Source organism: Meriones unguiculatus, chromosome 1 (genome assembly GCF_030254825.1).
Source record: "Meriones unguiculatus strain TT.TT164.6M chromosome 1, Bangor_MerUng_6.1, whole genome shotgun sequence".
NCBI lineage: Eukaryota > Metazoa > Chordata > Mammalia > Rodentia > Muridae > Meriones > Meriones unguiculatus.
In genome coordinates, this window is record NC_083349.1 from 32,141,122 (window position 1) to 32,167,441 (window position 26,320).

Here is a 26,320-nt window from a genome sequence, read left to right on the forward strand (position 1 = left end):
TGTGTGTGTACGTATGTATGTACATACCATGTGTGTGCCTGGTACCCAAGAAGGCCAGAAGAAGACAACAGAACCTCATAAAACTGGAGATACAAGTGGTTGTATCTCCCTGCAGATGCTGCCCTGCAGGTGCTGGGGGCCAAACCTGGCTTCCTCAAGAGCAGCAAGAACTCTTAACGGTGGAGCCATCTCTCCAGCCTCAAGATAACTTCCTATAAAGTCACATCCTGTCTCCTGAAGAGTCCTCTCACATTACTCTGTGAGGATATTACACCTTTCTACATTCACCCTAGGTTTCGTTGTTAACTCTATTTCCCTAAAGTTTGGAGGGTTTCCCTTGATTTCTTCTTTATCCTGCTGGCTACAGTGTTACGACTGTTAAACTCACATTTGTCCTCCTATTGGGGGTTCTTGGCGAATGTGTATTGGTAAGAGTGACAGAAGGCTCTGCCCATTTCTTTCGTCATTAGGCGTGGCCACTGAAGCCTACCTACACTCTTGGCTTTGAACCATGACTCTGTTTCTTTAAAAAAAGAATAGAAGTAAATTATTATTGCATATAAAAATTTTAGTCAGCTGAGAACAAGTGATTGGTAACATGATTATGAAACGTGTCCTGGAAATCCAGACAAGGAGTCCGAGACAGGTAAAGCCACCAGAGCAGCGAATGTTTTGTTCCTTGGACACGGGTGTGGGGTAAACTCGGTGGTTCTTTTTCCAGAGGTGTTGGGGAGTTATTGAAGGATGCACCTGATATGTCACCTGTTTTTTCCTGGGAACCGTCATATAGCTCATGCTGCTGACTATTTAATAGCAAAATTGGCAATCGTTTCTGGAGAAATGTCAGGACATAAAGTTGTAAGGCTCCTTAAGAAAGATCATAAGGGTTAGAATTTGACTTGTGTTTGGAGGGGTGGGGCAGGGACCTGTCAGCTGCTACATGTAACTCACTCAGGATGGGGTACAGTTTTACACATGCTGGGTCCCTGGCTGGACAGGGGGAGAGAGTTCCCTCTACTGGTTGCTTGTGTGAGTTGCCCCGTTAAGTGCCCTCTCCTCATTCTTGGGTGTTGAGGAAAGAAGAAACAACAACAAAATCCCCAACCAACCAACCAACCAACCAACCACAACAAACAACTGCAGAAACAAAAAGCTACAGTGCAGTCTTCACTCTGTAGACAAGGATTTAGAAGGTCGGTTTCTTTCATGTTTCTTTCATTCTTGGCCTTATCTGCTGGAGGACTACTTCCCAGATTTTCTAAACTCTGTGCCATGCATACTACTATTCCTATTCTCTTTTGAATGTGGAGGGATATTTCTACAAGAATCCTGGTCAGAAACCTATGGGTTTTGTATCTAACTGCTTCCACAGCTTAAATTACAACTTTCCATGAATGGTCATTCATGAAACACCTATGGGGGTACATTTTATTGTTCATAATGAAAGTGCTCCACAATGACACTTAATAGAATAACACAATAACATCTCCATGAGTATGTCAGCTTTTGCCAAAAAAGTGCATGAAGCTGGATGTGACTTAGTGGTGAGCGTTTATTTGCCTGGGGGCATTTTTATTATTTTTTAGCCTTTTCATTAAATTTATTTATTTACTTTACTTCCCGAATGCAGCCCCTCCCTCCTCTCCTCCTGGTCCCACCCTCTCCCCTCTTTCTCTCTCCCATTCTCCTCAGAAAAGGAGACACTCCCCCCAACCCCATACCAACCCATGCCAGCACATCAAATCACATTATCTTCTTCAGGGTGTCTAGAGGAACGGTTGCATGATAGGGGCTAAATATTTTAACAACAGCTCTCTACATGCTAGAAAGGCTATGTCAAGTACCTGTTTAGTGCATACATCTAGGTGTCTCAGTAGACCCAATGTGGCCCTAAAAGCCAAGCTAGGACTACTACTAGCAACCTTGAACTTTGCTGTGCATTGGATGACTGTCCTTCAAAGGCCCATGAGTTAAGGCTTCAGCCCATAGGATGGCTTTGGTCCCAGAGTTCACAGATGTTGGGACATTTTGGGAGGGGGAGCCTAATGAGAAATGTGCCCTGGACAAGCATGGTGAGAACCATCCTTCCTACCTGTTCCCATCCTTTCTGGGTCATAATGGAAGCAGTTTGCTCTGCCACGTGCTCCTTCCACAATCTACCAAACTTGCCAGATTCCAAAGCAACTGCCTGCACGATTCTGGACTGGAACCTCCAGAATTTTTAAAGAAAACCAGCTTTTTCTCTTCATTAGTTAATTACCTCAGGCATTTCATTAAAGTACTAAAAACTAGAATGATAAATAGTAATATTTTCTTTCTGAGTTATAATTATGTAGCTATAAGCGTTCAGCTCTGATCTTTACTAGTATCTTATGTACAAAGCCTTAAAAACTGGTAAGAATATAACAGGTGCTGATCAACATTCTTACCACAGACAAGTAAGCCACTCTTTATACTTCCTGTCTACTTTGCTAGCTTTACAGTTACTTGTTCCCCAAAGGCAGTTACTATTTGTAACTTATCTTTAAATGATACTTATAGTGCTCTGTAATAAATATTTATTGAATAACATGGTATTTTCTCTTCATTGGCAAATATTTATGGGTTTTTTTTCATTGCAGTAAATGAAAAAAAAAAACATTTAAATAGATCTTTTTGTTCTTCAAGCCCTGAGATGGACATGGTATGCTGTGAGTAGCCAAGGTCATGGCCTTGGTGACTTGGCATCAGCTCTGTGTTAGCTGGGCATACACCCCCAGCCCCACTGATCTTTCCCATTTCTCAAGTCTGTATCATGCATCTTTGGGCTTGTTTGATGCCACTCTTATCCCCTCCGTGTGCTTTTCTCATCCTTTGCATTTGTTGTCACTGTCTTTTCTCACTAAAATAACTTTGGTTCTTGAAATGGGGTTTTTGTAGACGAGCTTTGATTTTTTCACAGTTCCCACAACTTCAGCTCTCTGTTTGTTTTCCCTCATACTGCTTTGTGCAGAGGATTCTCAACTAGCTTCTAATACTCCAAGGCGGAAGCCAAGTCCCTGATAAACTTGGTATCAGATACCAAGCGAAATATACTTGCTTCGTTTATTTCAGAGACATAAAAGAATATGGAATATACATTTGACAAAATAATATATAAAATATAAAACAAAGTTATACAGTCCTATGGTATTTTCAAATGATGACCCCAAATCTATTCCTGACAACCTGCCTATCTCAGACCTTAATGAGTGTGGTTTATCTTGAGACAGAGATGTGTAAAGGTAAGGTTATTATTAAGGATTTTAAAACAGTTTGTGTATGTGTGTCATTCTCTCTCCTGCTCTCTCTCTCTGTGCACGAGTGTGTGTGTGTGTGTGTGTGTGTGTGTGTGTGTGTGTGTGTAGACAGGGACATGTGAGCAGCAGTGCTCATGGAGTTCAGAGGTGAAGGATCCCCTTGAGATAGAGTTACAGGCGATTGTGAGGTCTCTGCTGTGGGAACTGGGGACCGAGCTCTATGAACTCTAGTCCTCTATAAACATATTCCATACTCTTAACTGGCAAGTCTCTCCAGCCCAAAGAACAGAAATTTTACTCTTTCAATGAAATTCTTTTAGTTTAGTATATGCATTTTAGTATGTACATATACCTTGCTGGACCAACATCAGGGAGGGTAGTAGCGAGAATTAGAAAAATAGAAGGGGAGGGAGAGAGAGAAGGAAGGAGGGAGGGATGGGAGAGAGAGGAGAAAGAGAGAGAGAGAGGAAGGGAGGGAGGGAGATATGCAGGCCATTTTTTTAGACATGTTAATAGAGAAAAAGTTTAAACCTCTGACAGGAAGATTTTTACAGGATGTGAAAATCTCTTACTGGGTCACCATTACTCGAAGAAGGCTCTGCTGAAAATAAGAAATTCACAGCTTTCCTGCTGACATGGGGAGAAAGAACACTTCAAAGTAAACCTTGAAGAAATGATTTTTAAGGCAGGAGAGTTGAGGCTTGACCCAGTAATAGGTTTTGAAAGGGTGTTTGGTATCTCTGTGGTAAGTCGGGCTGTCCCACGGACAAGCTCCCAATCGGAGCACAAGAAGGCTGGAGGCACCTTAACGATATTGATTGACTAGAAACAAAGACAGGCGCACGGAGCCAGGAGAGCCGAGAAAAACGTGTTTGAGGGGAAAGGTTATTACCCTCCTCTGGGATGACTAATAACACCACAGCCATAGAAATTCATTTTACAACAAACATTTCTGAGATCCTACAACGTGCCCAGGGCCAGATAAAAGGCACACTTCTAACCCTCAAGCCGTCTGCAGGCTATTTTGTGTGTTTTAGGCTGCTCAGCAGAGGAGGGAGGACTCCATGGCCTAGACACAAACTCAGACCTGTCACTTTGGTATTACTGGTAGCCGACAGGCCATTGAGCACTTCTAGAAAAGGAACTATACCACACAGATTGGTTTTCAGTGTCTTTCTGTCACAACATAGCTCAAGGACTCATGATTGTCAGTTTCTTGAGCCTTAATTTCCTCTTCACCACATATGGGGGCACCATTACAATTATGGTGGACACTGGTAAGAAGCTCCTGAGCTCCCTCATGGAGGCGTGTCCCTGAAACCCTGGGTAATGGAAGCCTGGGTGTGAAGATACATGCATTCTCTAGTCCATCTTCGCAGATTCTTTATGTTGCAGCTATTTAGGTACCTTGGAAATTTCCACCTAATTGGAAACACTTATATTTCTTGTCTATTCTGCTCCTGCCCTTTATTTCTACGCTTTGAAAACATTTCTACACAAACTGTTTCCTGTGTGTTTTTGTCTCACGGTCTACTTTCTGGGGACACTCGGACACTTTCATTTAGGCAAACCCTGATGCAACCTTGCCTGTGTAAAAGCTGTTGGTTCCATATCCTTGTTTACTGGCATACTCCTGGCATACTGGCAAGGCATAATGTATGAAGAAATGGGGGAATGTGGAGTGTTGAATAAAAGGGAGAGTTCAGAATTGCAAATACATCTTCGAGGTTGTGTTTCATAGCTAAAAATCCACACAAACGTTGCCTTCCTTATAACACCTACATGTATGTATGTTTGAGTATGTAATTTTAGGTTTGTAATCTCTGCATAATGTCTAGATTCCCACATCAGTGCCCTGCTTAATCTCCCTGTTTCTGGTATCATCTTTGCCTAAGTGACCCTTCCCATTGTAATGTGCAAACTTGATCATGTCACTCTTTGGCTTAAAACTTTTAAAGAGGCCGACTGGCAAAGTTCTGATGAACGTCAAAGCCATTAGCCTGCTTTAAAGTCCTGCATAAATTGGCCTGTGCATACCTCCTCAGGCCATTCGCTAGGCTCTCCTTGACACTTTACCTAGCCATCATGAATGGCCCCCAATCCCTTTAAATTGCAGTGTTCTCTTATCTCTGGCTCTCATTCTCTTGACTGAGCCTGGAGTTTCCCCAGTACTCTTTAACCTGCCCAGTTTATGAGTTCTTCAGCGTTTTGCGGCTTCTTGGGAAGCCGTTTTTCTGTCTAGGCTTATGCCTGTCCATGTGTTCCAGCTGCTTCCTTAGCTTTCTTTCAGCACATTTCTTACCACTTCCCTTTTGCCTGTCAATCTGGTTTCTCCCTGGAAGACAAACAGACAAAGGAGATTACCCCTACTGTTCTTAGTTGTCCGGTATCTTATCTGGATAAAGACTATGAGGTTGGGGTTCTTAAGGTCAAATATTGCTCCTAGCATGTGTCAGTCAGCCTGCCACTCCATAAGCTCTTTCAGTCCTGGATTTTTCAACTGTGTATTATGAAAGATAAAATCCTCATTATAAGATGATTAAAAACAAATAAGTCATGAGGTTTAGCACAATCACCCATAGAAATGTGTTTGATAAACGACAGCTACTTACTTCAATTACTACCGCAATTACTAGGTTTCTAATAATTTTGATGTCGTTAGGCATTCAACATACAAGTATGTAGTGACAATATAATACAACACAAATGGAAATATTTCATACCTTTCATTTGTGAGTGAGCTAATTATTTGTCATTGCCTATCAATTTCTCAGGAAAGCAGAGCTGAAGTGAAGCTAATGATATGAAATTAAGCAGCATCTAGGAAAATTTTCCTTGTTGCTTTATTATCAAAAATAAATGCATACAATGCTGGTGTGATTGACTTGTTCCTTCATGGGCTCATTACAATTATATAATTAGTATAATAACAAGAGAATGCCACCAACTCACTGAGACTTAGCTTCTCTGTAAGGGTCCCTGCGTCTCAATCCTTAGAACCCATGAGTATGTTATTTTGCATGGTAAAAGGGATTTTGACAATATTATTAAACTAGGGAATCTTAAAATGAGAAGGGCATTATTCAGGTGGATCCAATATAGTCAAAGCGCTTTCAGCAGAGGATTCAGGAGGCTGAGTTGGAGAGGATGGAGGCAGTGCCAAAAGGACAATGTAACTTGGGGCCATTATTCAGAGTGAGGGTAGCACTGAGAACTGGGGAGGTGGGGGGATGGGGAGCAGATTCTCAGGGAGCCTCCAGATGGAACAAATCCTGCTGGAACCCTGGAAGGCTATGGCATCCTCTGCCCCCTAGAAGTCTAAAAATGATTTTCTATTGTTTGACGCTGTACTTATTGATTGTGGTGATTTGTTACAGCTGTAACTGGAAAAAGAAGGCTTTGTTGACATCCTCTGAAATATTGCTGACAAGTGGCTTTAGCACAATATTTTGGGGATGAAGAGACTGCCAAGAATAAACTGACATGGAAGAGATGATCTCTTGTTCTGTAAAGAGATGAAGACGCTCTGGAGATACGCTTTCATCTTCTGCTGCCTATTTCAAGGGGGATGGGAAGGAGACGACTGATCTAGAGGCTCCAGCACATCTGTATCTACTTACTTCCTTAGTGAAACTGTTTTAGACATACGGCTCTGTGCTGTGTTTATCTATGTGCTACAAGTAGCTTTCACTCCTTTTCCTTTCTTAAAGTGTCTGGCTTTTGCATTTCTATTCCTCTCCGGTGATCTGAAAATACTCTTATCTTCTCAATAGCATTTTTGTTTTTAGTTTTTATTGACATTGTAAGATATTTAGAAAATATAGGCATCTTACCTTTATTAAGGGTTCTTATTCATGAATAATGCTATACTTCAGGCCAATCTGTCTTACCTGAATTCTCAGTCAAGTGCCATCTCCTCAAATTAGTTCTGTAGACTTAGCATTTGACTGAGTTCTAGAAAAGGCATTTCTGCTCTGACAAATGGATGCTCCCATCCACTGCTACACTCTCTGCTCATATCATTTTGTTGTTATGGGATCTTGTACTTGATCTTTTTCCTATTTTGGTCTTATAGCTTCTAGGATCTATGATTTGTGTTATGCTCATGAGAAGTACGTGTTATACATAATTTTCTTTTTGTTGCCTGGAATATTTATTTTTGCTGGAATAGAGATTTTGTTTGTCTTGTATGCTCTATTCCTTTTCTCTTTTGTATGTTTATTTCTAAAGAAAAAATTAATGCTTGTCTTTGTTGAAGGAGGAGTAGGATTAGGAAGAGATGGAGAAGGAGGAGGAGAGGGAAAAGAAGGAAAAACATCAGCAGCAGCAGAATCAGCATCAGCAGCATTAGCAGCAGCAGCAGCAGCAGCATGGGCTAGCAGTGGCTCAGCTGGTAAAATGCTTGCCACCGAGCCTGGCAACCTAAGTTTAATCTGTGGAATCTACATGGTAGAAGGAGAAAGCTGCACAGTGACAGTTTTCCTATGATCTCCACACATGAACTGCGGCATGTGTAGGAACACACACAAACATGCAATAAAAATAAAGTCTTACGAGAAAATAATAAACAGGGTGGGGTAGGTGGACACACAACAAAAAAGGCCCAGAACACTCAGCAAGAAGAGTTAGGGCATTTCCTTAAATGGGGGAGTCAGCTAATGCTGAAGTCCTGAGCAGTGTGGAGCTACACACCCCACGTTTTAGCATTATCTTCTACAATCCCGGTCAGTCCTTATTTGCCTTCTCATTCTCCTTTACTTAGAACAAAACAAAACAAAACAGAATCTTATTTAACCTACGTGGAGAGAAATCCTCTGCAAACCTGAGAAAAACCAATGGCTCTGAGCTCTTGGGCATCTATTGAAAGGCCTCCCGTTGCACTGTGAACAACCTCACTGCTGGGGAAGAGTGTTACGTATCAGCTGATGGAATTCTACTTGGACGGTAAACACCCTTGCCTACGTAGATTGTAGTTTTCTGATGTACCAAAAGCTTTCACAGCCTTTGGTTATCTGCGCAACACACCTTATTGCTCTGTCTTGGACTCCCAGCACTTTGTCATGGAGCTGCTCATTAGTGAAAGATCTGTACAATATGGCTTCTTCCACATCAGAAGGAAAAGATGAATCTTGAAGAATACACTATGGAGTTGACATCTTAAGAAGTAATTGATTTGAAGGAGAAAAATCATTTTAGTTTTGTTATTTTTGAATCTGTTACCCTACTGAAATTGATAGCAAGGCAAGATAAAACTGTGCCTAAAGATACCATGGCTAAGATAGTCTATGTAAAAAAAGTATATGTTACCAATGAGTGTGAAATGCAGAGTTATGTATATTGTATATATGAACGTATCCACATGTACGCATATATACAATAAATACATATGGAGAAAAAATAGAAGAAATTAACAATGGTTAGGCCTACGTACGGATGTATGGAAATTGTTTGTATGGGTATTTTAATTTTAGAACGCCTAACCTCATAATTAAAACATTTAAAATACCCATAACCACATTAAAATTTCAATGCACAATAAAATTTGCATGAGGATCTTTCCCACTTATATAAGAACATGGGTGGTAGAATGAACTCTATGCATTAAACACATGGAACACGGCACGCCACACCAGTTGGCAGTGTGAAAGAGGCTGTGGCATGCCATGGTGGCACTCAGGATGTACAGCAGCAGTCAAGCCCACACCCTTTCCTTCCTGCTTCCATGCTTCCTGATCCCGTCTGCTGCCTGCTTTTCTGCAGCCATCGCCAATGACATGCTTGGGATGGTATCGGAACTCTTTTCAACTGGAGCTGCCCATATGTTCATTATAGAAAATGTGTTTGCATTTTCACTGCAGCACACCGCATCTACTGACACAGCCTGACTGTGAATTCATAGCTGGAAAAGAAGAGGGACTGGCAGATGAAGTGAAAGAAAGTTGGTGAGAAGTAGGACTCTAGCCCGAGACTTTGAGTGTCACGCGCCCATGGGAGCTCTTGTCTTTAGCTTGGGTCTCGTGGCAGAATGCGTGGGTTGTTTTTATTCCCCTCAAGCTCTTTCTGCATAGACGTACTTATGATTCCATCAGCTATAACAGAGCAGGGACTTTTTCAACACACCCCTAAATGTAACACATGTAATTAATCTCCAGTTGGTTGAAATCTGACTTTAGTCGCAGCCACTGATTCTGATGATTTCTATGTCATGGATAGTTCTGGAGTCAACAGCATGGCATGCTCTGGTTTAACTCTGCATTATGTAGTTGGAGGGAAGGACAGAGATATGGGTGAATAGATGGATGGAGAATAAATAGATGGATGAACACACAGGTGGGCAGGAAAAAAGAGAAGTGACTTGATGTTTTTCTTAATTTTGGCTAATCTTAGAGCTAATATTAGAGGCCAAACGATGACATCTAGCACATAAAAGCCAAGGAAATTTTATGTGTTGAAACTCTTTGTGCTTTATCCACTTGGCAGCTGTCTGGAACATTGTATAGCCTTGTTGTCATAAAGTCATGATTTTTGTGAGATTTATTACTTCTACTAATTTGGGGAAAACACCATATTACAAATAAATTTCTCATTGACTATCTACAGTTTTCAGTTGCCCGCTGTATGAGTATGAGCTTGCTGGAACAACCAAGGGAGTGCAGTAGTTTGGGAGGCTTAAAACAACAGAGTTGCATTTTTCTCACAGTTCTGATTTCCCCAGAATCATACTCCTTCAGACATATGACTCAGAAGGCTCTACAAAAGAATTCTTTCCTGCCCAAACACAGTTCTCCAGGTTTTCCAGAGGCTTTTGTATTCCTGGTTTGCAGACAGATCTCTCTAGTTCATGTCTTTGTCTTTGCATATCTATCTTCCCTCTGGTAGTACCCTTCTCTTTCTTGGCCTTCTTACAAAGGTATCGACTTTGGACTTAAGCTCATTTTAATACATATGATGTCATGTGAATTAATCATAAATGAAAATACTTATGTACAAATAAGTTCCCATTCATACATCCTGAAGAGGTAAATATTTTTGGAAAGACATTACTAAATCCTCTATGCTCACCTAGAAATAAATATATCTATTTGGTATGTGGGCTTCTATTTTGAGACATTCAGAGAAAATGCACTTAATCATATTTAAGATTTTTAAAAAAATATGCTTAATCCTTTTTCTATTAAGAATTTTCTATTCTTGACTTTCTAATTAAGAAGATATTTTCTCTATTCTCATCTTTTCCACACACAGAGACTCAATTTCTACATCTCATGTTAATTGTGAAAGAAAGCTCTAGAGCAGGGGTTCTCAAGCTGTGGGACAAAATCCCTTTGGGGGTCACATATCAGATATCCCACACATCACATATTTACATATAATTCATAACAGCAACAAAATTATTAAGTAGCAATAAAATAATTTTATGGTTGGGGGTCATACAACATAAGGAACTATATTAAATCATCACAGCTTTAGGAAGGCTGGGAACCACTGATCTAGAATGTTTCCAAACATACTCTCATCTACTCCAACTATTTCAAAAATAAGATGTTAGGATGGACTCAAATGAGAGCTCAGAACCTAGAGAAGCATTTCTTCATGTATGTGCCTAGGTAAAGTCTGGACACAATGGGTGCTGGCTATGACTATCAGCTGCTCTGTGTGTCTACGTTTCTTCCTGCTTCTCTTTTCACTCTTGCTTCCATTAGCAATTCATCCCCCCATGCTTCTTCTTTATTATCAAGAACCCAAAGTTTATTCAATGAGTAAACTAGAAGACCCATTCTATTCCGTTCTATTCTGTTCTTCTCTGTTCTGTTTTATTCTATTCTGTTCCATTCTTCCCTCCACCCTCTTACACTAGCAATCAGTTTCTTTGGGCTTCACTCTCAGCCCCACTATACAATCATATTTTATTATTACAGCTTTTATTTAGCCTGGCTCACAGTTTGGAAAACTGGGAATAAGAATTAGTGTCTGTGGGTATATTGTTTATCATAATGCTCAGAGCAAAGGAAGTCAATGCATACATGTTAGTTCTACTTTGTAATCATTTGCTTTCGTTCTGTGGTTGTTTATAAATACCCATGAATGCTTCATTATTCTGGGGACTACGGGAGACCACAAAGTAGGCTCTCTCCCCCCTTGCATGTCACAGGGTGGTATGTGCTAAACAAATAGATGGGATCAGTACAAGTTTGTAGTTTTAGTAGAGAAAGGAAATCTTAACTCTTAATGTGACGTGTTTGTACTAGTTCTTTATTGGAGTCATAATAGAAAAGTTTCACCCTCCAAATATTTTGCAAAGTACAAACTCATTAAATGTTGTATTTTTGTGTTTTTATGAATGAATAGCAGAATAAAATAATTGTAATCCTTATTGTAAAACAATTTTTATTTGTTAGATACTTGATACTTACTTACAGTTTCTCATCTTCCTAAAACCATGCAGAACAGTTTTTGGTGATTTTGAAAGTTTACAGAAGAGAATGTGAAGCTCAGATAGGCCAATCTAGCTACAATAAGGAATGCCCCAGTTGCAGCACAGGACAAGCCAGCTGAAGTTATCTTGAAAGCCCTTCATATTTCCTCTTCATTTCGTCCTCTTCCTTCCTTTGGGTTTTATACTATCTTTTGTTCAAAACTGTGAGCACTAGAAAGAATTGTCTACTATGATTCCAACACTGCCTTCTACCTGCTATGTTCATGTAATATTATCCTCTATTCTTCTCCACTAACATTTTTATACATATCATTAATAATTTATTAATTATTAATAAAGACTTCATTATATAGTTAATTATTTTATTATCAACCAGTCTTTCCAGCTACATAGCCATCTTATTGTTACAGATCTTACTTCCTTACCTCCTCTAAGCATCTTACTCCTTAAAGTCTCCATCAAATGAAATCAGGTAAGACAGAGTGTAGGGTAGAAGACAAACTTTATTGCAAGCAACAGGAGGCTCTTTTGAGGGTGAAAGTGTGTAATGATCAAAGGCACCATCGCATTGGAAACCATTCACAATGGCAGAGGAACATTGCATAAGAAGACACTCTCAGGGTAAGAATGAACAGTTGCCAAAGGAGCCTTTACAGAGGAGATTATTCTTACTGTGTGAGAGTGGACCATGGCAAAGGGATCATGATCAGGAAAAACTTTGTCATAGGGCAAGAGTGGACAATGAGGCTAGACTATTGTGCCAGCCTATAGCCTCTAGACACGCTTTTCTTGGAACAGACAGGTTTCTTGGAGGTGTTTTCTTATATGGATGATTGGCAGACCCCCACCAGTATTAACTCCTAAAGAAGCATATAATAGTGGGTTTTTTCTTTTCTTTTCTTTTCTTTTCTTTTCTTTCTTTCTTTCTTTCTTTCTTTCTTTCTTTCTTTCTTTCTTTTTTTTTTCTTTCTTTCTTTTTTTCTTTCCCCAGAAAGCCTCCAGCTGGGTAGTAACCTGATAATCATGGCAGTTCAGAAAGCCATGTCTCCATCCAGGGTGATGGATACCATGCAAAGCCTATATCTTTGACTGAAAATAATGCAACAGTAGATTTAAAAAGATTAAATGAAAATTTGAATCTATAAAATTAGATATTCTGTACCAGGAGGGAACAGCTTTCCCTTAAATGGCCTCAACATGACCCTGTTATTTTTTTTTCCTTATGGTACTTCAAATTTTAAAGAGAGACAATTATGGTCCTTCCTCCCTTCTTTTTTGGCTCATTGTTTTTACTTGTAATGTTGGTGTGTGCCCAGTGCTACAGGACTAAGGCTATGAGGGAGGAAGTCCATCTTCCTGCATGACCTTCAAGCCTACTTCATGCCTATAACTTCCATGTAGCTACCAACCAGTCTACCCTGTAATAACTGTCCCTGTGTTTCTTTTCACCCAGTGGTAAGCAGGGCTTATGCATTTCCTTCTGATGTTTTCTGGAGAGATGTGAAGAAATAGCTGTTCAGTCCAGGCAGGGCACCCTTGAGGTTATTTACATGAGAATTAGTATGGGCTTACTTACAGGAACGCGGGTGACTTAGAAGCATCTATATCAGAATCCTGTATCAATCATATCCCATCCTCAGTAAGTGTTCATCTCTTATATACCCCAGCAGTCCCCAAGACAGCATGAAGCTTGGAGGTGGAAGAACATGGAGGTTGGAGTCTTAGGTGAGGGCCCGGTGACCCTTTCCTACTCTCTTCTGAAAGGATGGGTTACCAGGCCTGTTGCTGTCATCAGAAACCACAGACTTAGCTTTCGTTTTCTTGCTCTTATTTCCTTGTCACTAATGAAGGGCTATAGGTAACTCAGCAATCTGTGTTCCATGATGTCCAATGACCATGTCAGGCCCTAAGGAAACCACTTCAGGACAAAATCAACCAAATAGAACTCAATGTATTTTTCATACTCCATGTGTACTCACTTTATTTTGAGTAATTTTCCCCTCTTTGAAAAAGGAATTCAGAGGGAAAGACCAGAGGAAAAACCAACCACAGGTAAGGACAAGATGATTTTGTACTCTGAGCTTAGAAAGGCTTGTTTACTCACTGGACAAAGAAATACTTTTACCTCTTAAACAGGCCCACAAAACCACCTTATCTAGCATACACACACACCTAGAGAAGGAGGGCATGCTGAGATCCAGCTGTGCCTTGACCTGGGTTATTCCACGTGTGTAAAACCGTTGCTTTCAGACTGTGTCTTCTCCTGACTCTTTAGTGAGCAGTTTGTTCTCCATTCTGAGGATGAAGCTGACTCTGTGTCGGGGATGTCACGTGAACAGCACCTTCTGTCCAGTACCACACACATGGTACAGAATTAGAGCTGACTTATTGCCAGTTGTAGAAAAGATGCCATCCTATAGATATATCAGGGTGAATCTGGGCATATAGGTGTATTAAAAATTCTATAAGGAAAATGTGAACCGAATGGACAAGCAGGACTGAGAAGATGATGTAACTCTCTGAGCTGGGCCCTGGATAGCAGAGGACACCTAACACTGGGGTAGGCTATTGACCTCTCATCCTATTACAGCTTAAGTGCATCAAGGGTTGGACAGGGGAGTAACTCCTGACTATCCAAAGGCCTCCAGCTCAGTTCAGCTCACTCCTGCTATCGACACAGCCTACTTGACTTCCTGCCAGCCTGTCTCCTGGTTCGCCATCTGGACCAACCGCTCATTTATCAACGCAGCAAACCATTTGCTCATCTGAATCGAGCACTGTCCTTTGCATCACCCAGTTCCTGCAACTCAGCTCTGACCATGAAGCCTGACTCTGCAGCAGCCACAGCTGTTTCTTTAGCTGCACCTAAACCTTGATTTGGTTGAACAGCAGTATACTCTAGCGCAATGGTCTCAACCTGTGGTTCTTGACCCTCTTGGGGGTCTCATATCTCTATCCTGCATATAAGATATGTACAGTTCAGAACAGTAGCAAAATGACAGTTATGAAGTAACAACAAAAATAATTTTATGGCTGGGGGTCACCATGAGGAACTGTGGTAAAAGGCTTCAGCGTTAGGATGGCTGAGAACCACTGCTCTTTTGCATTTCGGTCAGTTCCTCTGCTCCTCGGGACTCCTGGACCCTCTGTGATGCATAATGAGTGATCAGGAGGCTACTAACAGAAAATGGTGTTAGTAAATAACTCATGCTTGACTCACAGGACTATCAAGGGAGGAGGAAATACCTGGCAAGCTTCTGCCAGTGGGAACATTCACCTTGCGAATTTATTGTTGATCAGCAAATCTGACATTGTGGAAAGACATAAGCACGGTCAGTGTGTTCACTGTGTTTTCTGACAGGTCGTGCTCATATCAGGGAGGGATAGAAGGAGGGAGGGAGAGAGAAAGAGAGAGAGAGAGAGAGAGAGAGAGAGAGAGAGAGAGAGAGAGAGAGAGACAGTTGAGGGTGGAGAGAGAAAAAGAAGTTATGAGCTAAAGGGTTAGAGTTCCCCTACAGCTTAATGGAAGCAAGGATTTTGGGTATCTCTGCTCTAAAATTAAATTGGAATGCAAGTTGTTAGACTCTTCCTAGCAGGCTTTTCTTTACAGTAACCTGTTGAACTGTTGTTTTGTGACTTATATTCACTGTTTTATATATATATATATATATATATATATATATATATATATATATATATAAAACCTTTAAGGCTGTGTTCTTTATATGTATTTTTTATTTTTCTCATATGAAGAGTGCAAGATATCATATCAAGAATGATGATCCTAGTAAAAAGCCGCAACTGTGATAATGGTTTTATAAGACCGAGGGCTAGGGAGACAGTTCAGCAGGTAGGAGCACTTGCTGCTTTTCCTGAAGGTATGATTTGGCTGTGTAGCTCCCAACAGCAGAGGCCCACTGCCTCCTGTAACCTCAGCTCCAGGGAAATGTGCTGTCTCTGGCCTCGGCAGGCATCCACGCTCATGTGCCCAAACGCACATGCAGATATATACTATGAGTAACTTTATTTTCTGAGAATCTTTGATTCAGATTTCTATGATTATGGGATAGAGCAGGTCTGCAACCCTATTATTTTGGATTATCTTTTCCTCTTTATTGCTACTAATTAGCCACCTTCTTGTCTGACCTTGTGCCCTGTGACTCTGAAGAGAAGCAGATAAAATGTTTCCTTGCTATGCTGTAACTGGTCTGTCTGGTGTTCCCATCAATGTATTTCACACTTTGACTTATGACATTCTTTGTTCTGTTACTACAGAAAGACTTCATGAAACCATTACCATATGAACACAGTATTTGGAGTAATTGTAATCCATATTCCTGGGCCATGGCCACTTGTATTTTGCTGCAGGAAAAGGAGCTCTTATTTGCTTTGAGATGGGGGCTGTGTCTTGCTTTGATAAGAGCAGGGGTAGATCTTAGATTTGGAAGATATTTAAAGGCAATCCCCTATTCAGATTTGACAAAGTTATTCTGCCAAAATATGGCAAAATAAAATAACATAATTAAAAATGATAGTAAAAAGTCTCAAAAATCTTGATTATTGCAGATACTACTTCCTCAAAGCATCTCTATAAGATTAAAAAGTAAAACAAAACAAAATAGATCATAAAAATCAAGGATGGAGATAACATGATTTTTTAATAACTTTGTGTCTTTGAAAAAAACTAGTTCTAGCCATAAAAATATGACATAAAAAAGAACACTTAAATATTAGCACTTATTTATATTTTCCCATATTGTTTATAGTTCAATGTTTTCTTGTTGTCTGGGTTAATAATATTCACTCCATTTTCATTTCATGTCTGTCAAATACTTTCACGACCATAATTCTTTTTGCAGCCATGATCAACTAGTGTACTGGCACCATTCCGACTCCCCTATAGCCTAATAGAGAGAGATTATACATCACATACCTTACCCATGTCAAATGTACGGTCCGCTATCTCTTAGCATGTTCACAGAAGTGTTCAATAATTAGCAATATCTAGTTTAAAATATTTTGTGCTCCTAAAAAAAAAAAACCTGGTACCCTAAAAATTATGGTCCATCAAACTCTCTCCAGCCACTGCCAATCACCTGGCTTCTCTCTGTAATTAGTTGGGATGCATTGAACTGAGAAGGAAAATGAGGGGAATCAATGTAGAATTGCTACTACAGTGTTCTCTTGAGATTTACTAGGATAAAGTCCCCCAGGGGAGGCAGGGGATCTGGTTCAAAAATATACTCTCAGAGCCACCACATTTAGTCATATTTATAGAGCTTACATATTTAGTCACCAGCTTTTGTTGGTAATCAGCTTAGATTCCTTGGGAGGGGTACTCTACTCTGGTGGTTCAGGCCTGCCATAAGTAGACAGTGACACCCAACAGGAGAAAGCCTTTAGGCACAGTTGTGAACTCACTATAGCAGAAACATAGATGGACACATTTGTGTATTTCCAGTCTTAGCCTTTATTGAGTAATAATGCCTTTACAAGCTCCATCAATTTTTCTTTTGGCTGCAATTTGCCAAGTAGTCCCAATTTCCTTGATAGATGGCTATTGGAAAACACAGTTTCTTCTTTCTCCCAGTCTTAATAGCTAATGTTAACTCTTAGACTACCTCATTGTACAATCTCTCTCTCTCTTTCTCTCTCTCTCTCTCTCTCTGTGTGTATGTGTGTGTGTGTGTGTGTGTGTGCACTTATTTATGCATGTAGGTTACTGGGTGGCTATAAAAGGATTAAAGTATCTGCAGCGGAGTTCAACCTTACCAGACAGAGGCAGAGAGCTGATTGAGATGCAGGGAGCAGCACAGAAGTTAGACAAGCTATTAACAAGCACAGCTGGACAGCAGCTGGAGGCCTGGTCGCAGGACCACATTGATGAGCTAGGCATCAGGGTAAAGCTGAGCTCCAGTGATGAGGAGCAGGACCTGGTCTGGATGGACAGATAAAGAGGTGGACAGAAGGATGGCAATTCGAGTAGGTAGTCAGGAGTGGGGGCTGGGCTGAGCTAAGTCCTGAGAACAATGTCAGTCACCTGTCAGTCCATTGATAAGCCACATGGTCAGATGACAAGTTGGAGGGTGTTATTGACACTCCTTCCAAGGTCCATATGAGGATGCTGCGTCCTTCTTCAATCTAGTGAGTTTGCTAAGTTCTGGCACCTAATATACGGATATAGTTTTAATACTCTTACGTATTCATTTCTTCCACTCTATCTCTGTGTGCTTATAGGTAGCGTGATGATTAACCTTAGTTGCCAAACTTACTGCATCTGCAATCAATTAAAACACAAGCCACTAGGAACTTCTTTGAGGGCTTTTTTGGGATCAGTTTTCTTCAGGTAAGGACACCTACCCTAAATATGGGCAGTATCTTCATGTGGTAGCCCGTGGGGGGAGGGGGAGGACATTGAATAAAGAAAAGTTTCATTTTTTTTCCTGCTTTCCCTTAGTCTCACTGGCAAGTTCATCTATTCTTTTGCTGAAGCGTTTTGTTTTGTTTTGTTTTGTTTTGTTTTGTTTTGTTTTGTTTTTTCTACCCATATTGGAATTAAATTCTTCCGGTTTCTAAGGTAGACTGAAGATCAGTAGCTTTCCAGAGTCCTTCAGGCCTTCGGTGCCAGATTAGAAGGACGGAGACATGCACCCTTGTGAACTGAGGCACCGCTGGCTTCTCTCCAGGGTGAGACAGCCATTGCTGAACTACTTGGAGCACATCTTGTAGACTAATCTAATAAATCCACCATACACGATTTCTTATATTTAAATGTATGCATCCATTCTTAAGAGTTCTGTTCCTTTAGAGAAGTCTGACTCACACAGGGTATTTTTACTTTTAGGAGTGAGTTCGTCATCAGCCAGTACCTCGTGGATGCTGATGGCAGCCTGCACACTGAGATGCACACTGAGTTCTCAGCCTCTGCATTTGCATTCAAAACAGAGACAAAGGCAGCGTGCCAGAGGGAGTTGCACAGAGGACAGAATAGCACACAAGCCACCATTTTCCACAGCATGAAATGACTTAGGAGAGGACACAGGCTGACGTCCACAGATGAAGACGCAGATCTAAGCAATCGGAAGTAGTATAACTTGTAAGCACCAGTAATCCACAGAGCCACGGACGTTTTAATATCTGGAAACCTTGTACCTTCTCCCCAGTCCCCTTTCTGAAAGCCATTCTTACCCTTTACTCTGCTTTACCTTACTTTAGAAACTTTAGCTTTTTGGAAACTGTGGATTGTTTCTTTTTTCGTGGAAGTGGTCATCCTAGCTTAATCCTCACTCCAGTCTGCTCTTACTACAACCAGCGGAAATCCTTTCCGTTTCCGCCATGTGCTTACACCACCCTCCCCCTCTTAAACTGCTTCTCTTTGGTTATTTCATTAAATTCCTTAGGAAACAATTGCCAGCCAGGATACAAGAAGCCAAGTTTTCAATAGTAGGATTATGATTGATAAATTACTCAGTAGTTCAAGGTAATTTGCAAATAAATAGAGTATACTAAGTCAGAGAAGTTTTGTTTTTTTCAAACTTTGAAATACAATGTACGCCATGGATATGGTATACGGGTATTCTATGCCGCAATAAAACAATGACAGATGACATTAGTTTTAGTAATGTATTTAACTTCATATATTGCAATATATAACTTAACTTCATATATAAAAACACTATTGTTATATATAATTGATACATATTACTAGTTAGATAGCTTATATTCTTTTTCATATTCATTCTTCAGTATTGGGGGAATATTTTAAATTTATAGCAAACTTCAGTTTGCCTTGGCCACTTTCAACAGCCCCATGTGGCTAATAGCTATTATTTTAAGACGCACAGCCTTATGCAGCAGAAAACTCCTTTTCTTTGTGGTAAATACTGTTCATTATCCCTATTAAATATTGTTCATTGCCTTGTTTATAATGGTTAAATCCTAAAATCAGAGGAGAGTTGTGATAATGTACTCAAACCCCAGTTTGCCTAAGGATAGGACTGCTTACGAGACAGCCTAGTAAATGAGGAACCCGACATCAGAAAACTGCAGGGGATTTCAGAGTGTGACTGTTCTCAAATAATGTCTCATTGTTTGCTCTCCGTTGTTTTCTTCTGTCTTCCTAGAATGCAGGCCCTAAGGTGGTGACCTGGCAACACCCAGACAACTGGCAGTGAGAGCCACTCTAGGACACACACAGAGTGATGACAGCGGCACGGAGATGGTGCTCTAGTCACAGCACTAGCCAATGAATTGCACTCTTTAAAGGGAAGGTCTTGATTGACAAGCCTACTATGTTTCCACAATGTAGGTTATGAATCTTGGTAGATAATTTTACTTCAAACTCCATTTTTATCATTTAAATTTAAGTAGACATTCTCTTACTGACTAGGGCTATTTTTTTTTAAAGAGTTTTTCAGTGAAACCCCGAAAACTTTTAGCAGGTTGATATTTGTTACCAAGCATGCCATGCATCAGATCAAAAATAATTAAAATAATCTTGTATCCAGCCACTTTGCTGAAGGAGTTTATCAGCTGCAGGAGTTCTCCGGTGGAATTTTTGGGGTAACTTTTGTATACTCTCATATCATCTGAGAATAGCAATACTTTAACTTCATCCTTTCTGATTTGTATGTCTTTGATCGCCTTTAGTTGTCTCATTGCTCTAGCTAGAACTTCTAGTACTATATTGAAGAGATGTGGAGGGAGTGAACAGCCTTGTCTTGTCCCTGATTTTAGTGGAATTGATTTAAGTTTCTCTCCAATTAGTTTGATGTTGGCTGCTTTCTAATCACTTCCCCCTGATGGGACTTCCCTACAAGGCCACAGGAGAGAAAGATGAACTCAGTCCCCATGTGAATAGATGAGCTGGGGTGTCTGGGGAGAGGGACTCCTCTATTCTGAGGAGTAGGAGAAAGGGGATGCAGGAGGGAAGGTGAGATTAGGAGGAGAAGAAGGAGGGGCCTGTGACCAAGATGTAAATTGAATTTGTTAATAAAATATAATGGCAAAAAATAATTAAAGTAAAAAGATGTATGATTTTGTCATTGTCACACAGATGGCCCTACAAAGCACATTATGAATACGCATCACTGTGAACAAGTGGGTTTAGGTCACATTAGTGACCATCTTCTGCAACTGTGCTTTGTCACAATGAAAGAAAGCTGCATGACTGTGTGCTAAAGATTCTATCTACCTCAGTTTCCTCATTTATAACAGAAGATAAAGTTATAGAATCCCACTTTCATTTACTATCTATCTATCTATCTATCTATCTATCTATCTATCTATCTATCTATCTATCTATCTATCTATCATTTATCTATTTAGTTTTGCTTTTGCACCCTGCAACTCTGTGCAAGAGTTTCTTTTTATCTTTTTTTATTTTTTATTAATTACAGTTTATTCACTTTGTATCCCCCCATAAGCCCCTCCCTCCTCCCCTCCCAGCCCCACCCTTCCTCCCCCTTCTTCTCACTTGCCCCTCCCAAGTCCACTGATAGGGGAGGTCCTCCTCTCTTTCCTTCTGATCTTAGTCTATCAGATCCCATCAGGAATGGCTGCATTGTCATCTTCTGTGGCCTGGTAGGGCTGCTCTCCCCTCAGGGGGAGGTGATCAAAGAACAGGCCTATCAGATTATGTCAGAGGCAGTCCCTCTTCCCATTACTATGGAACCTACTTGGATACTACGCTGTCATGGACTACATCTGTGTAGGGGTTCTAGGTTATCTCCATGCATGTTCCTTGTTTGGAATATGAGTCCCTGGGTAAGAGTTTCTTTAGGAGGCAGAATTTATAGCCTAGTTTATTTTGCTCCTTGGCCCTTGAGGCTGAGCTTGTTTAAATCATTGATTGCATTCTGGTAGTAATCTCTTGAGCATCCACCACTAGCAGTTCTGGTAACCTCCTTCTGCTGTAGAATGCACCCTTTTAGACTGCTGAACTTTCACAACACTGCAAAAAGCACCTTCATCAAATTTCAAGAGAAAACAGATTTCCAGGAAGTAAGCCTTAGTACCAATATTCTTTTTTTTTTTGAAGGCTCTAGAAAATTATTTCCAGTGAGATAAGAAAACAAGAATGATTGATATGATGTAACATCATTATGTGTATTTGTTTGAAAATAGTTGTTTTACTTTTTAGTTCTACTTATTATTAAGCATCTTTGAAAAATCCTACCTCATTCCATTTGCTCTTAAAAATATCTCTGAGCTTCTTCGCAATCCTGCATCCTCTTGGCTCAATATTGGTGCTATTTTCAACTTATAATAACTGGCAACCTCACATTTTTTACAAAGTTCAAGAGGAGCAGAGGTTCAGTTTCCAAATGCATCACTCTGTCAGCAGCCTTTTGTGAGCCTGAAGCAGACAATGGTGGGCAAACATCAGCAACCCAAGTGCCTCTTCCACACAGAGAGCAGATACAAATGAAGGCTAGCTTCCCATCTTCCCTTTTAGATGGCACTATCAAAGAGGACATGGTGCATGCTTCTAATCTTGTCTTTTCCATCTGGAAGAATGAGGCTTCTAGTCAACATCTAATTTTAAGCACCATTTATTTAATACTAATATTATCAAAAGCATGTATTCTACCTCATAACATGGCCGCAAACAATGATCTCAGGAGGCACCACTCTCTAAGGGTTAAGGATAGAGGAATGTGTTTGTTTGTTTGTTTTTGTTTTTTCTAATGAGAGACAGGAAAGGAGAGTAAATTGGGATGGGAAGAGAGGTGGGAAGAAACTGGGAGGAGTAGAGGGAGGAGAAACCGTAATCAGGATATATTATGTAAGAAAATAATTATTTTCAAAAAAAGAGAAAAAACAATGCAAGGATATTGGGAAGATGTGTTAGGAAAAGAGTTACATACACTAAGCCCTATTTTCTGTGGTTGTATGTCATAGTAAACATCTCTAGGATGATGGTGATGGTGTCAGATTACACATGTAGAGTTCTTAGGTATCACTAGCACATATTCATCATTTAATAGCTTACACTGTTATAGCAGTTGTAAACCTCATTGTCATTATTACTTCAAGGAGTAACAGTGTTCACAGCCTTGATGTTAGATGGTGCCAGCTTTAAACACTTTCTCTCCGCTATCGCACAAATGAGATAAAGTTGTCCTAACTATTTCTAAGTGCTGAAAACTGAACCCAGGACCCCTCTATGTGGCCATAATGAATAAATCTCCTTTCTTTTTACTGTTTGCTTTTTACTGTTACTCATCTGGCCCTTTGACGGTGAATGGCCAAGCACTGCTTTTCAGGACTACAGAGGTCCAGCTGTGGACCATAACATCTCTTTGAACTGTTGTGCTCTCTGGTACTTTTATTTTTACTATCCTTCATTAAAATAGGAAGGAAGAACCAAAACTTAAAAAGTAAAATTAGAAGCAGAAGCATTTCATTATCTTAACACTAATGCAAATTCTGTAGACAGAATACTTCATTCTGAGAGCAACCAAAACCCTAACTGCAATTTTGAAGTGCTTGTTAAAAAGCAAGAAATACATGTCCGTTGCTGGTTACATCCCCAAAGTGTAATCATGAGGTCTATACAGAGAATTTGGGGACATGGACTGAGAGGACCCCTGGGGGTGAGAGGCAGGGCAAGAAGGTTCCTTATAGAAATGACAATATCAAGAATTTGAAAGCATCTGCAGGCCCATTGTGCACATAAACACTGCATTTGTTATGCTTTCCTCTGTTCCTGTATAGGAGAAAGAGGGAAGCTATTGTAGATAAATTGAAGGATGAAGGAAAAGGCAGGCTCAACTTGGACCTTCTGACAAAGAAATACACGTTTCCCATGGGTCATTGGAGCCCCCAAGAAGTCATTCACCTTAAGCCATTTTGTAAATTCTTCACAGTGGAAGACTCCAGCAACTGAGCATGGGATGATTGTCTGACATGTTGAGCTTTGAGAAAATCAGCTGCAGAACATTCTCGGGAAAGGGCCAAAGAAGAAGAGTATCTGCAGTGCCTTAGGTGATGCCTTGCAACATTACCGCACAAAAGCCAAGTTGCTAAAGAGGCAGATTGAAACAACCAGCACTCCATAGCCCCACCGGAACCAGCTCCCAACATTGGTAGTGCAGGGTGTTCGAGAGTGAGCTGTGGCTCATTATGATCCTAAAACAAAAACCCCTGAGTGGAAATTATGATGGTGATGATGCATGTGACATGTGAATTGTAGGCAGAACTGCATGTAACGGGCAGAAAATACATCCAACAGCCCACACTGTGCAAATGAGCCCCAGATCTATACTGAGATAACATAAAAGTTCAACTCTGTAGAGCAGGGACCTGCTCTGGCCTGCTTCTTCTGCTTCTTTCCTTGGAAGTATATTCTGTCTTGCTTTGCTTACCATGTATCTGCCTACGTCCAGTTCTTTGTTCTGGGATGCAAGAACCTGGATCTCTTTCAGAGTTGCCATCTGAGTCCCAGTTTCTAGTGTCAGGACCTGGGAAAGAACAGCTAATTTGCACAGTCCAGGCAAAGGCCTCAGGGCAGGCTGGTGTTGGATACTAAGCAAAGACAATCTGCAATAAGTAGAAATATTTTGATTTTTTTTTTATATTCACTATCTCTACCCTAACTTAAGAGAAGTAGACCAACAATAGGGAAGATACTAGGCAGACCAAGATCATGGATAAAGGTAAAGTTGAACAGGATATAAAAAAATCAAAGTTTTAAGACTAGAATAAAAGTCTTTCTAGCTTGCTTGCTTTCCATTGCTGTGATAAAATCATATGACCAAAGGTAACTTAAGGAGGAAAGTGGTTATTTTATCTTACAGCTTTCAGGGAACACGCTGTTACACAAGCAAGCCAGGGAAGGAACTCCAGGCAGGAACCTGGAGGCAGAAACTAAAGCAGAAGCCATTGAGAAACGCAACTTACTGGATTGCTCCTCGTGGTTTTGTCTGATGGAGGCATTTTCTCAACTGAGTTTTTTTTTTGTTTGTTTTTGTTTTCCTTTTTCCTTCTTTCTTTCCCAATGACTGGTTTGCGTGCAGTTGACAAAGCAGGCAGCACAGGAGGTTTTACATGTTTTCCTGTACAAAATTACAAGACGGCTTTCCTAACGCTAAGAGTTACAGGTTCTGTAAGGAACATAGGCCAGATGTTATCAAGTGATACACAAGGGAAGTTCAAGGGACAAGCAGCAAGCGCTCATGAAAGAAAGCAAATAGAGACTCCCTTCTACCCCCTCTGAAATGAAGGTAGCTCAGTCTACCAGTACGGCATTCTCATGGAGGATAAGGGAGAAAGCGGAGGAGATCTGTGCTTTGGTAGGTGGGCCAGTCAAGCTCAGCTGTTGGATTTACCGGGCATGGTGCCACTGAGAACCAGCAGAAGAGCGGATACCCAGAAGTGAGCCCCACCCATGCCTCTTATTCTCCCACGCACGCTGCCTCCCATGAAAAGGACCTCCCTCATATTGCTCTTTAAATTAACAAAGCCCTCCGGTGAACCACTGCCTTGCCAAGAAATGTTTAGTTGGGAGAAAATTCTGTGTAACGAGGTGTCAAAACAACCATTAACGATGTTTCTAAGAGCATTATCTCAGCACTGCAGGGAGTCGGCACAGTGCAAAGAAAATACAGGCTTGGGAATCTGAGGCTTGTGTTCTGGTCACAGCTCCACAAGGAGCTTGAGAAAAGAGCCTGGCATTTGGCTTCAGATTGAGATTCAAATTTTGACTTTCGCATTTAGCAGTTGTATGACCTAAAGCACAATTCATAACTTCTTTAATACTTGATTTCTTCATGCATAAAACGGGGAAATGCCACCTACTTTCTAGGATCGCTGCGAGAAATAATGAGATCCCACAGAGGCCTGGGAATGTGTTTGGAACCCAACGGGTCCAATAACGAGTTTTATCAAATCACCCATCAGCTCCTTTTTGGCTCTGCTGACCTTAGAGAAAGCTGTTGATGATGAAATACAATGTACTTTTAAAAAAATAACTCTTCCAAGTGAAAGCTACTTTAAAATACTTCTTCTCTTTTGAATGATGCGACTTCAGAGTGAAGATGAACTGTAGAAATTTCTACTGTTTTAGAAAACACATTCTCATCTGCAGAGTCAATTTTGCTCTGGGGCTCTTTGAAACCAGTTACTTTTATTGATTATTTTATATCATTGTGTTTTCTTAATTATAGAAGACATACATAGTTATTGTAGAAAATGTGGGGAATTTTGCAGAGTATTTTCTTTCAATTCTTTTTAAAGACTATTTAGAAGAATCATATTTATGTATATTATTCTATATAATTTATTTTATACTTAATATGGCAAATAGGCTTTTTGATTGCTTGAAATTTAGCTGAACATCTAACTCATTAGACAACCAAAAGAGGTAATTCACTGATAAAGAAAATGGTTATTCGCTGATAAATAGAAAATGTAAAGATAGACTCTGTAATGGTTTGAATAAGAATTGCCTCCATTGGCTCATATAAATTGAGTGTTTTGTCAACAAAGAGTGGAATTCTGATAGAATTAGAAAGATTTGGAGGTGTATCCTTTTTGAAGGAACTGTGTTACTGAGGGTAGGCTTTGAGGTTTCAAACACCCATAGGCCCAGGGACATCCTGCT

The 26,320-nt window shown here is 40.4% G+C and overlaps 1 long non-coding RNA gene across 2 annotated transcripts in view; it reads right to left on the reverse strand.

The window, feature by feature from the left end:
• LOC132646671 (uncharacterized) overlaps positions 1–26,320 on the reverse strand; it is a 129,574-nt gene that overhangs the window by 15,698 nt on the left and 87,556 nt on the right. The gene's annotated exons all lie outside the window — the stretch shown is intronic.